The sequence below is a fragment of the Cyanistes caeruleus genome, chromosome 3 (genome assembly GCF_971803275.1).
Source record: "Cyanistes caeruleus chromosome 3, bCyaCae1.hap1.1, whole genome shotgun sequence".
NCBI lineage: Eukaryota > Metazoa > Chordata > Aves > Passeriformes > Paridae > Cyanistes > Cyanistes caeruleus.
The window spans coordinates 99,611,707-99,624,440 of record NC_141703.1 but is presented as its reverse complement, the minus strand read 5'-3'; the positions used below and the strand labels follow the sequence as shown (position 1 = coordinate 99,624,440).

General features: G+C 35.2%; 1 long non-coding RNA gene across 1 annotated transcript; it reads right to left on the bottom strand.

Moving 5' to 3' along the window:
- Positions 1-6,913: 6,913 nt before the first annotated feature.
- Positions 6,914-12,205, bottom strand: LOC147654394 (uncharacterized). The gene is made up of 3 exons (XR_015285143.1): positions 11,837-12,205; positions 10,427-10,497; positions 6,914-9,589 (listed from the first exon to the last, which is right to left on the bottom strand). It is a non-coding gene; the product is annotated as an uncharacterized LOC147654394 (long non-coding RNA).
- Positions 12,206-12,734: the final 529 nt, after the last annotated feature.

The window sequence follows — 12,734 nt, the reverse complement described above, 5'->3', positions numbered from 1 at the left end:
TATTGTTTTTCATGGAAGTTAGGACTTCAATATTCAACAAGTGACAATGATTGTATCTTGCTATCCTGGAGTATCAAGACTGTTTTATAGCAAGGGATCAGTCCTCAGCTCAATTTGTGTGAACATCAGGAGAACATAAATAACTGGTCAAGAACAGCTTATCCTGAAATTGCGATTCAAAAGCTGGCAGAGATAATCTTGAGTTTCTTTCAAGTGACTGAGATTCACAATTGTGTGTCTATGTATATGCAAGTTTTCAATATCACAAAATACTCTCCTGTATTCTGAAACAGAATTGTTTCCTGAACTTTGTTTTAAAATTCTACTACAGCCTCAGTCTTTAGGATGCAGCAATCTTTGGCCTTTGGTATTAAAACAGAATGAAGCAAGGATCCTATGGTGATTGTCTTTTACTAGTTTTTCTTGAGATTAAAAACTATTTCACCTGCATTTTTCACTCTTTGCTTGAATTTGAAGTTGTTGGTAGTGAGTAAAAAAACTGAAACAACCCAAAACAGAGGTAAATTAAATATGTATTAATATGTATTAAATACAGTATTAAATATTTAAGTTTGTTTAATTCTTTGATAAATATTCCAGTCCAATTAATTATATTTCAAACATATTGGTAAAGTTTTTAAAAGTTATAAAGCACATTGCATTTTTATTGCTGAAATTAGAATTCACCATGAATATGCAAATACTTCTAGCCTATTCCAAATTACATTTTTAAACAAATACATAGAGAATCCAAAACCACATATTTTCATTGCTAGTGACATTATGCATGGAATTTTTGATCTTTGAAGTCTAGACACTTTGGAATCACAAAATCCAGAAAAAACAGTCTCCCTACTAACTTTCATGGAAGGACACATCCAACTCTCCAGACAGTAGCCTTGATTACAGTTTGGTGCTTTGATTTTCCTGGCCTCTGCAGTGCAGCATTTTCCTTTTTCTCAGACATGTGAAATCAATACCTACTCGTAGCCTTTGGCCAAGAAATATGCTCTGAAACTTGAATATTTATTAAAATACATAGCAAACCTTGCTGTGTCTTTCAGTAACAAATGTTTTGTTATTATCCAGGTACTTTACAGCACCACTTAAACTGGAGGAAATTAATATGCAGCCAGAAATAAAAATATTTCTAATGCCAGTAACAAACATAGTGATAGAAGATACAAATGAAAGCAAGCACAAACTCGTTTTATACTAAGGTAAAATGTAAATTTTCTCTCCTTGTTATCTGACTGAATTGCTGCCCACTTTGACCGAAAAGGTGGGTGTTGGGCTTTCAGTTTTTGGTCTCTTCCTTGGACCTCCTGATATCCATTAATGCAGATTTATTCAGATGCTTCTGTGAGAGGAAGAATCCAAAACAGATTCTCCCAAGATACCATTTGGCATGGGATTTCCCCATTTCCTCATACTTCAAAGGGAAGTTTTATCTAATAAGCACAATTTTTAAAGTCAGGCATATTCACTTCTCATTTCTGAAAGACTTTAAAACAATGATATAAACAAAATTTGACTACTATCTTTTTCAGAACAACTGCTGATGTGAATCCTCATTTTCACCATTTTTGCTCATTTTCTTGTACCTCTTTCTGAAACCAAAGAACCTTTTAGGTATATGGGAATAAATTCCTGTTCCTGTTATCTTGTATAAGAATATGAGAAATCCATTGTGTTGGGGTTTATAAAGTTTACATGACAATGTTTAAAGAGAAATAATATTGTCTGTATATTAGTTTTGAGTTAAAAACATTATGGATTACTCTGTTAAAACACAGCTTCAAAAAGACTTAAGGATTATAGACCATGTAAAATATTTTATAATTAGACTAAACTGGTAAATTAAAATACACTGATATGTTAAGATGGTAATAGATGTCATTCTCTATATTAATGTTATGCTTGCAGTATTTGTGAAACAGTAGGAATCTACATGTGAGGTAAAAAGAGACATGTGGATATAGCAGATGGAAATACCCAGTTTAAAAGGAGTTGCATGGAAAAGATGAGGGATGACGGATAAAAGTTTTTCATGGGAAAAATATGATTGGACACAAGAGAAAAATTCAGTGAGAACAAGCAGCCATTGGAATAATCTCCACTGGGCAGTAAGTGCAAGATTCTCCAACACTGGATATTTTTCAGATTCACCTGGACATGGTGCTGAGCCATCTTGTCTGGACTGTGCTCTTGCCAAAGAAGGTTAGACCAGATGATCTCTGGAGCTCCATCCAACCTGGCATTCTCTGAATATAATCATTTACCCAAATCACTTATTTGAAAGAAATTTTTTCTTAAACCCAACCATTTTTATTTCTTTTTTTTTTTTACCTTTCTTGAATATTCACTTGATGCTGCTGTCTATAGGAAGGCAAAGAGCTAAATTCTGGAAATTTCGGTATCAAGATACTCTATTCCTCACACAGTTTTTTATTGCTAAAAGAGCAGAAAGGAAGAACATCTTTTTCTTTTATCAATTTCTACTTTTGAGGCTATTTTCTGCAAATCTGGAGAGGCACTAGCCATGAGAAATGGGACAACCACATTACTCAACCAAAAGTTTAGACATTAGAAAAAGAATAAATATCCCTGAGGAAAAAAAATAGGCACAAACGTGAGATAACCTGCCAAGTAGCACCAAGGTAGATAAAGTATTGGTTACTGCCAGTGAGCAACAATACTGGTTCTGATTAAACCATGAATTATGAAGAAGCCAAGTTAGAATTGGATAATTAGCTTGAGTAAAATAGAAAGAAAAATTGCTCTGAAAAGGGTTCTTCAATGAATACAATACGGGAGGGCTTTGTTGGGTTTTTTTATAGTTTGAGATTTTTGCTTTTGGGAGGCTTTTGGGTTGTTTTGGGGTTTTTTTTGGCGGGAAAGAGAGTGGTTTGGATTTTGTTTTTCTGTTTGTTTGTTTCCCTATTAAATATCCTGAATGGCATATCCTGAAACATTTTGAAAGGAAGGGAAGCTGAAGAGGGAGTTATCACCAGGAACTGTAGTCACAGGACGACTGGTAATGGTTACAAATTTAAAGAGGGGTAATTTAGGTTAGATATTAGAATTTTAAAAAGCCTTTAAATAAAACAAGAAAATGAAAGAGTAAAAAGTAGTAGTAAATTTTAAAATATCTAACCACTGAAAAAAACCCTTTCTATCGCTTTATAATGAAAAAAACATGTTTAACTGAAAAAAAATTAATTCACATTTCATTAGCATATTATAGTCTTATTCATCTACAACTTTGAATTAAAGAAAAAGGGTTTTATGGAAACATTTTAATAAAATTTCATTATCCACTATCTAAACTCAACTCCCACTATGATTTCAGAGTCAGAATTTGATTTTTTCATTGATTTGATTAGAATTTCTATTAAGAAAATGCAATGTTTTCATAAATAGTTAAATCTGTAAAATCATTAAGAAACCTTTTAAAAATACCATTTTGCCAGACACTTCTTTAGTCTGCAATCTGAGGAAAAGAATTTTCTTAACAACACTTCAGTTTTATTAAAAAGGAAGATGGAAACACGTTCAGCCACTGTAGTTAAAATCTCCTATCCCAGCTGAGAAACAGCCAGGGCACTACACTACCCTTCTTATATCCCAAAAAGTTGGGGTTTTTTTTTTTCCATAAATGCCATTGAAAAACTTATATTGAGGAAGAAAATATAATTTATGGCTAATAATGAATAGTAATTATCCATCAGAGCTGTAGATTTAGGATAAAGACATTTATTACAATTACGAAGGTTATGACATAAAGTTCAAATCCTTATTTCTGTGTTCATTGATGAATGGTTTATTTTACACAATTCAGTGATTCTGAAAGTATGGTTATTTATTTATTCTAATTCTCAAATTTAGTTCACAGATAACAGTGTCTATATGCAAATCTATGATAGCATTTTTACCCTGAAAATTATCTGAGGGTAGTGATTCAATAGGACAAAAATGTTAATTATTTGGTCTTACTGTGTTCTTATGTTTTATATATCCTTTGAAAAGTAGCATTACAGTGTAATGTTGTTTTGAAATGCACGATTCTCCCCCTTAGTGTCCAAGAAGATCAAAGCAGTGAATGCACAACTGTAAAACAATCTGCTCTGATTATGACTCCTTTTGATTAAGTTCCTGCTATTATTTGTGGCCTGGAAGTTTCAGTCAGGCATTTAGAGTCACCTTCTTGAAAGAGAGATCAGAGATTATAAAAATATGATATGTACAATGCAGAGGGGAACATCCCACTGAGCAACCTGGTCTAGTGGAAGCTGTCCCTGCCCATGGAAAAATATGATATTTAAGGTCTCTTCCAACCCAAACCATTCAATGATTCTATGATCTAACCCACTTAGACACACAGCTTTTTATTCTGGAAGAATAGGACTCAAACAATGCAGTTTCTCCAGATGAAGTAAATGATAGCTGAAGCTGCATAACACTTAATTAAATATCCAACTCAATGCTTCCCCTGAAGGACAGTGAATAATTCTCAGAGATTTTTAGTATGCTAGGGAAATGTAACTCTTTGCAAAATAATTGAAAGCACACTAACCTGACCCATTTCACTAAAATAACTTTCTTAATAACAAGAATAAAGCATGAAACAGACCCGATCCAAAAGAAGGGCTCACTGAGATACCACATGCACTTTGTTAAGATTCTGCTTCAAACATCATGTAGGAAGGATGATTTTTCACTGAATGTAAATATAAGATCATAATTGACATAGGAAATAATATTCACAGAAGATCATGTTATCCAGCTGCTCTCAGAAGACCCAGTCATCCACTTTTACTAGGTTCTTGCTATGCCACAGTGAAAAATCTCAGCAATATTACAACGAATAGATGCAACATAACATAATGGTGGCATCCCTTCTCTTTATCTGCACAGTGAGGCCAAGCAGAGTATGACTATATATGACACACACTATTTAGCATTTTGAATAGAAAACACGAGAATGAAGGTGACAGGAAGAACTAGATGAAGAATCCACTAATCAGAGAATTGCAAAAAAGAAAATGTTGAGCTCTATTCAGTCCACTTGAAAAGATATATGAATATATGTATATATATATATGTATGTATACATGTAAAAATATGTGTATATATATATATATATGTATATAATTTATGTGAGCTAGTAAAAAACATTGCATGATATATGTTCCATGTATTTGCTGAAAAACAGATCATTTAACAGCTTTTTCTTTATTGTCTAATCCCTCAGGATAGAGTGACCCTGCTCAATGCAGTTGTGTAAACATTTAATCACAGTCAATACCTGGATCCTTTTCCTTTATTGAGCTGATGGGAGATATTTCTATGCAATTCAACCTGCTTAAAGAATATTGTGTTTGTCATGATTAAAAACTATTTTTTTCTGCGACACTGTACTTTCAATATTGTTAAATTGATAGCACTGCAGTCAAAGGAATATCCATTTAAGAGTACTGGTGACTGCAGATAAGATATTATCTATTGCAGCCTACCCTGAAATGCCATGATAGTGCCACGGCTTTCAATAATATTCTAAATGAGTATTTCTTAGATGTCTAATAAATTAGGTGGGGAAGTAAACAGAAAATGAGATAAGATGGGATAAAACCATAGATCTATGTTTTATAAACCAGTTAACTGAAAACCAGAAGCAGAGAACATAACTGAATTTATTGACAAGGTAAAAAAAAGAAGCAGCTTGTTAATGAAATCTTTTGAGGGCACAAAGTCAGGTGCATCAACACAAAAGAGGATTAGTGTTGTGCTGGAAGAACCTGAAGAGTTCAAGGAAGGGAACAAAACAAACTTGATAACATTTAGCAGAACAAAGTACCATATCACAAAATTTAATAAGATTTCTGAATTCATGCTAATAAAACCTCAACAGAAATTACAGGAAGAGGAGCAGGGCTTGCACACTGAACAACAATATGGTGCAATCTTAAGGTGCTTCTGAATGCAGCACTGACATTTTTCTATCCAGCAAGGCATTTCTTAGTAAGAAAGAAGTGTTCATAGTTAAGCAAGACCTCTACAAAATGACAGCATAAATGTTTTACTGGTCATCCACATTCAGGACAAATTGCCCCAGACCTGGACTTTTTCAAGTAACTACAAAATTGTATGATGAGAAGAAAGGGTGTTCTACCTTGCTGGGTAGAGAGCAGAAGAATTTAACTTCATGAACACAATGATACAGTGCCAGAGAGGGAGTGTAAATACAATTGTGGAAGCAAGGAGGAAATCAGCACTAGAAAAGGAAAAGCTTGTAAAATCAAAGAGCAATGAAGAGCAGCTATAAACTGTCTTGAATTAATTCTAAACTAGAAAGAAATTTCCAACAAAAAAAAAAAAAAGGCTCTGATAGAATCTTTAAAAGTAGCAATGAAGCAAATATTTATAAAATTGTCCCCCTAAGTAATAATTAAAGTTTGCAAAACATGAAAAACATTATCTAATTTTATTGATTTTCACAAAAAGGGAGAGGAAAAATAGTCTCCAGCTTCCTCCAGACTACCAAAATGCAGAATATATTTTTTACAGAATGTGCATTTTTATCTTCTTTACAATTTCATGTTTTCCTATCGTAACAGTGTTATGTCAAATGTCTATTTGAGAGGGAGAAAAAAGATTAAAGTATATGCTTATAACTATTATAAATATTATAATTAAAATTATTCATAGAACACACCTTTTTAATCAACTCTCCATCAAGTAAATATCTGCTTAATAGCAACAGCAGTAAAGACAGTTCTCAAGGATGCTGTTTCAAACTTTTCTATTTATGAGACTCCTTTTGCCATATCAGTTGCTACCAGCAGAAACTATTCTTTCAGCTCCAAGAAAACTGTGATATTTCTCAGATGAGTTACCAAAAGAGACAAGAACATTACTTTTACAGATTTTATTGCTTTTTAGAAGCTTATTCTTATCAAACTGTTTGCCATATAATGATGCAGCAGAGCTACAGTCTGTTTCTTAAAGGTATTCATACGACCATTATTCCCCAACAAAACCCTGAGGAATTACATAGTAGATAAATAATAAAATAATTTTAATGTTTGCTATTCCACTTATAGATATATATTTATTTTTTTAAAAACAAAAATGTTTTAAGGAGTAGAAACATCTTACAAAAAGTATTATGATTTGGCAGATTTACTTACCTCAGCTAGTAAACTGGCCTCCAATGACCACAAACTTATCCTGTCTATACAAAAAGGATTTTAGTTTGTATATTTCAGCCAACTTTTGCAAAAGCAAACAAAATTTACGGTCATAAAGCTTCCCTTGAATGCTTATTATTATACTACAAGTTCTTTCAGACATTCTTTTGTGATATACCTGCAAATATAAAAGGATTTTGGTGTTTCCTTTCTGAACTTTCAAACTGCTATTTCCCAGGAGTTTAATGATAATTTATAAATGGCAACATTGTAAAGGTAGAAGGTAATTTCCCCTAAGAACCAGCTAATTTATGGCTTTCTACACACAAATGACCCTTGCAACTTGACAGTTGCTTCATTAAATCTTTTACACCTGCTCCTTCCATCTCGTGAGAAATAATAAGTAGAAGGCGCAATTCACTAACACTGCATTCACTCCTGAAAGTACAGGGGGAAAAAAGGCTACCTTAGTACTTTCTGCCATAAAGTGTAACTAATTCTGTAAATGTGAGTGAAACACAATTGAAAGTAGCATGGCAGATAGATTGATATTACCAGTGGGTCACTGACATGGAGAGGAATATCTGAATTGTTCCCTGGTGTAATGCTACTGGAATTGATTTGCACCAGGGATGCATTTGGCATGAGGACTTTGAAAGCACATTTTTGAAAAGAAAGTTCTATTTGCACTGTGGGGTTTCCATTCTCATTTTATACATTCCTATAAGTCACTTCAAGTAGCACAGAGAATCCATTTCAAAAATGAAGATGTACAAATGTATTTTCAGCTTCTTCCTCACCAAGCCAAAGAAAAAGTTACATTTCATGTAAAACAATAGAGTGATATGAAGGAAGCTTGGGGTTAGAGAAATAGGCACCTTCTAACCCATTTCTATGATTAAACAAGATGAATCAGAGAGTAAAAATTATTTGAAATAACAATAGGTTTGCTTTTTTAAATTATTCATAATAAAAGTGTGAATTTTTTATGTAAGATACCGAGTCTTTGTTAGATTCAAAATGTAAAACCATACATAGATCATTAAAAGCACATTAAATACATTTTCTTTAAAGCAAAAACATACATCCTTTATTTTTGTAAATAAAAATATCAATAGGCTATTAGAAGAAACTGACTCTAAGCGCTTCATAAACTTCTGATCTTCATGTGGTGAATTTCTAAAATCACATTTGTCAATATCATCTATCACCTCTGTATTTTTACAGCATTTTTTACCACATTACCCTTTTTCCTATAAGTCACACTGCTTTTTTTACAGAAGATCACCATGTCAATTTGGCATTGTGTTTTTTCCTAATCAGAATTCTGGGGTTTTTTAATCTGGTTGGATCCAGGGGTTTTTTTCCAATTTTTATGTGTCAGCATGTCTCAGTAGGACATTAGGACAAAAAAAAAAATTAGGGTTTTTTTTCACCAATTAAAGAAAAAAGAGAAAAGAAGACCATTAGTGCAGTTGTATAAACCTGGGTTGGTTTTTTTTAAAGTTGTTTAGCTGTCTGATCATTATTGCGTGTTTTGTTGTGGAATCTTTATCAGTACATTCAATAATTACAACTCAGACTTAAGATAGTCACGATCCCTGGTAGAAGATTTATGGAAGCCTATTAGGAACTTTAATTTAGAAGGAGATGAGAAAAAAATACATAATTTTTTGTATTCAAAAGATTAGAATCCTCAGGAAATACCTGAGTCAAACATATTTTAAAAGTATTTAAAAACATTACTGAATCTATCTCAATAAGACACAACTTTTTATTTCGCCTAAACATCTGTGCTGCAGACCAAGTATCAGATAAATGGTTAGTCTAAAGCAACAGTTTGGAGATGACTTATTATTCTACTAGCTTTACTTTAAGGCAAAGCACATGGCAAAAGCCCTCTCAAAAAGTAATCAGTTGTTTCCTCAATCACAGTAGAATTTTACATTAATTGATTATTCTTTATTAATAATAATAATAATCTGATTCAAAAGAGTAGGGAAATCTTTTTAGTTGGCTCCTGACGCTTCCATAAAACATTGTCAAATATATTTTCCCATTTCTGTCAGAGCAAAGCCCCTTTCAGAAGTTCTTGTCAGACTCTTGCAGGTTTTATTCAGAGCCCAACCGTAACGATGTTGGAGCAACACAGTTAAGGCTGCCTGCTTATCTACATAACAGCTCCTCTGCTGGAAGCTCCTTCTCTGATCCCAGCACTACCACCCACACCAAAAAATATGCAGCCTTGGAGGAGAGCAGATGTTGTTTGCAGAGCTCCTTAATAATGATAAAATATAGATAGTATCTGCTGCAGACAAATCTGCCCGCAAGAAATATTTCTCTCTCCTGTGGAACGTCTCAGCTCCTTCCACTTGCTCTGCAGGAGCCACAGCCGGCATCTGGCACGATAAGAAACACAAGCTCACTGACCATACAAACCCCCTCTGCCAGTGGGTCTGTGATAAGAGCATCTGGCACAAACCCTGGTCTAAATCAAATCCATTATTTTGAACTACTGCTGCATAGCTCCAATGGTCTTTATAGAAATATAGTAAAATGAAGCCTTTATGTTCTCTCCCAGATTGCACATTCACACATTATCCCAAATCCAGCTTTGCTTCAATTACTTTTCCTAGCAGAAGTAAGCCTTTTTCAATAACATTTCCTAATCCTGGTCATATTTTTTTCTAAATATAGAAAAAAACTAATTAGTCTTAGCAAGCTACATTTCTAGGTTTCTCATTTAACATTTAAAGAAAATTAAGTACATGATATGCTCTTTCTCAGTCTCAAAGGTTGACTAAATGCTTAACTTTAGAGAGCACATTTTTTATCTAACCTAACCAAAAATTAGATAAATTCCTTTCTTTAAAAAATTCTGCTGGATTTAAAAGAAAACAGAAACAAATGTTTCTGAAAAAAGAATCCTTTGTTGCTGGAAAGGGATTTATTCTCTTTGACTTCTAAAAATTTCCCTTGAAAAGGTTTTCAAATAATGTTACTCTCTTTCTAACAATGAATTACAGTTTAGGAGGATCATCAGTGTTAGGAAAGAGAGGACTCCATTCACACTTTAAAATAGTGAACTTTTTAAGTTAAGTGATATTGTTTGTTCCAACTTCAGGGGCCAAAAGGTGTTGAAAATGTTTTATTTTGTTTTCTCTCACCCACCAGACCTCCTCCAGAGGGAGAGTTTATGTCTGCAATGATCAGTAAAAGGAAGGAGCTTTACTTACCTGCCAATGACATTTATTTTCCCAGCTGGCTGGAGACTGCAGAGTTTAGCTACTGAGGTCGGGTGCCTAAACTGGTTGGGAAAGAGAGAAAACACTGTTAGTTGAAAAAATACTGATAGTCTTAGGCTGGAACTGACTCGCTGTTGAAGCTTGAATGTTAAGAGAAATGGTGGGAATTACGACAGAGCCACTGCAGATTTTCAAAAGGTAAGACTTCAACCACATGAATCAGGACGTAGTAGAGGTATAGTAGTTCAGGGAATGTACTGCTAAAAATCTGCATTTTTACAGAATGATAATTTAAAGAGAAATATTTCAGCTGGGTAGAGTATAATGAAGTATCTGATAATTAACTGATGTGATCACAGATAAAAAATATAAAGGGAACAACCTCTGTGAGAACATGAAAGGCATCAAAACATGTGATCGTTTTGTCAGAAAAATATCTTGATGGAATTTTTCTGCTTTTTTCTGCTTTTTTTTTCTGCTTTTTTTCTGCTTCTAACTTTAGAGAGATCTATCACCACTCAGAAAGGCTGTGAGGTATACCCCACTGCAATTTTCATTAAAGTCTTGTTTTGTGTGCATTAAGGCCCTGAGATCTGACACCAAAGGCCTGTAACAAAAGCAATAGGGCCTGTCACAGTCAGGGCTAACATCAGAAAAATAACCAGTTTCAGAATGTGAGAGGAGAACAAATACCCAACTAAATACCGTTCAAAGGATACTTCACAAATTAAGAGAAACTTGAAAAAAAAGACAGGGAAATGAGGTAAGCCTTTGTAGAGATATGCTTATTGTCATTCTAACCACCATGTAGATAGACATTATGATGTTATAAATTGCAAAACAAAGAATATTTTATTCCTGAGGAGACCACATTTTCTGAATTAAAATAAATTTCCAGGTTACCTGTTCCAAAGCCCCTAGATCAATTATGAGGTATTTCATTCAGACCAATCAATATAGAAGCCACCCCAGAGTCACTAGAGGAAAGGGACTGCTCTCAGTATTTCTAAAAAGACCCTGAGCCAGAGTCTGAAACATACTCCACAGGAGGTCCTTAAACAAAATGAGAATCTTACTTTGTGTAAAATGTGGATACGAGATCACTACTGCCAGGCTTTTTTATCTATTCCCTGTGACTGTGGAAGTTGCTCCTGAAGTATCTGTGGGTGTTCTTTAAAAGGTCTTGGCTGACTAATTATCTTAGCAACAGCTCTCTTCCTTAGTGTTACTGTCATGGAGCAGATCCCCACGGGACAGGAAACAGGAGCAGGGCCCAGGCCATGTTCTGCAGCACTGGAGAGCAGGAAATACCCACAGCTGAGAGCCAGGGACAACCAAGAACCCAGATCTAAAGGGAATACAACAGTAATGAGTGACCCAGCGATGTCTGGGTACACCCACAGTGACGAAGAAGGGCTGAGGGAAGGCCAGGCTGCAGATACAGGAGCTCCATGGCAGGATATATTCACATCTGTTGATGTGGTGCCGGATTTTCCCCAGCCAGCTCCCAGCCCCGGGCCAAGAGCAGGCTGTTCCCAGAAAGCAGCACAGTCTGGGATACAGCTGTAGGGCTGATGCTCCACGGCACAGGCTGTCCCACATCGAGGGCAGGAGCAAGGATGAGGGAGAGGCCTTCCACGTGGTTTCCAAAAGAGGTTTATTCCATTGAAAGGTCCAGGCACGAAAGACACAGAAATTGCGTGTGTAGGAGCTTTTATATGGTGGAGGTCTCAGGAAGAGGATACAGTCTTTAACCAATAGGGAAAACACAGGGGAGGATCAGAGGGCGGGATTCACAATATACAAACCAAATGGGGAGCACAGCGGGAGGGGAACAGAGCAAACAAACCAATGGGGCTTCCAATATTAGGGGATTTCCAGGGGATTGCCAAAGCAGGGGGCTGGGTTATGGTGGGATTGACAACTCAGAGAGGGGAAAAGGAGAGGAACAGAGAGGGATCTGTATCAAGGGATAGATAGTTCTTAGGGAAGACAGATAGCTAGATGTGGGGGGGTATAACTTAGACTAACCCAACAAAGCAGGGGGAAACCGAACAGACTATTAGGGACAAACATGCACCACAACAATCTGTAACTGGGATGAACATCAGCTGACCTCCAACACAGCTCAAATAAGAGCCTAACACCCCTGAACTGAGCCTGCATAAGCCTCCTTGTCCATGGATGAATGCAGAGGCCCCAGGTGAGACTGATTAAGCGCTTTAAGGCTTACTAGTTCACTTAAGGACCTGAAAATTATTTTCCATACATACCACTTCTTAATTTTTCAGTCCTTAAC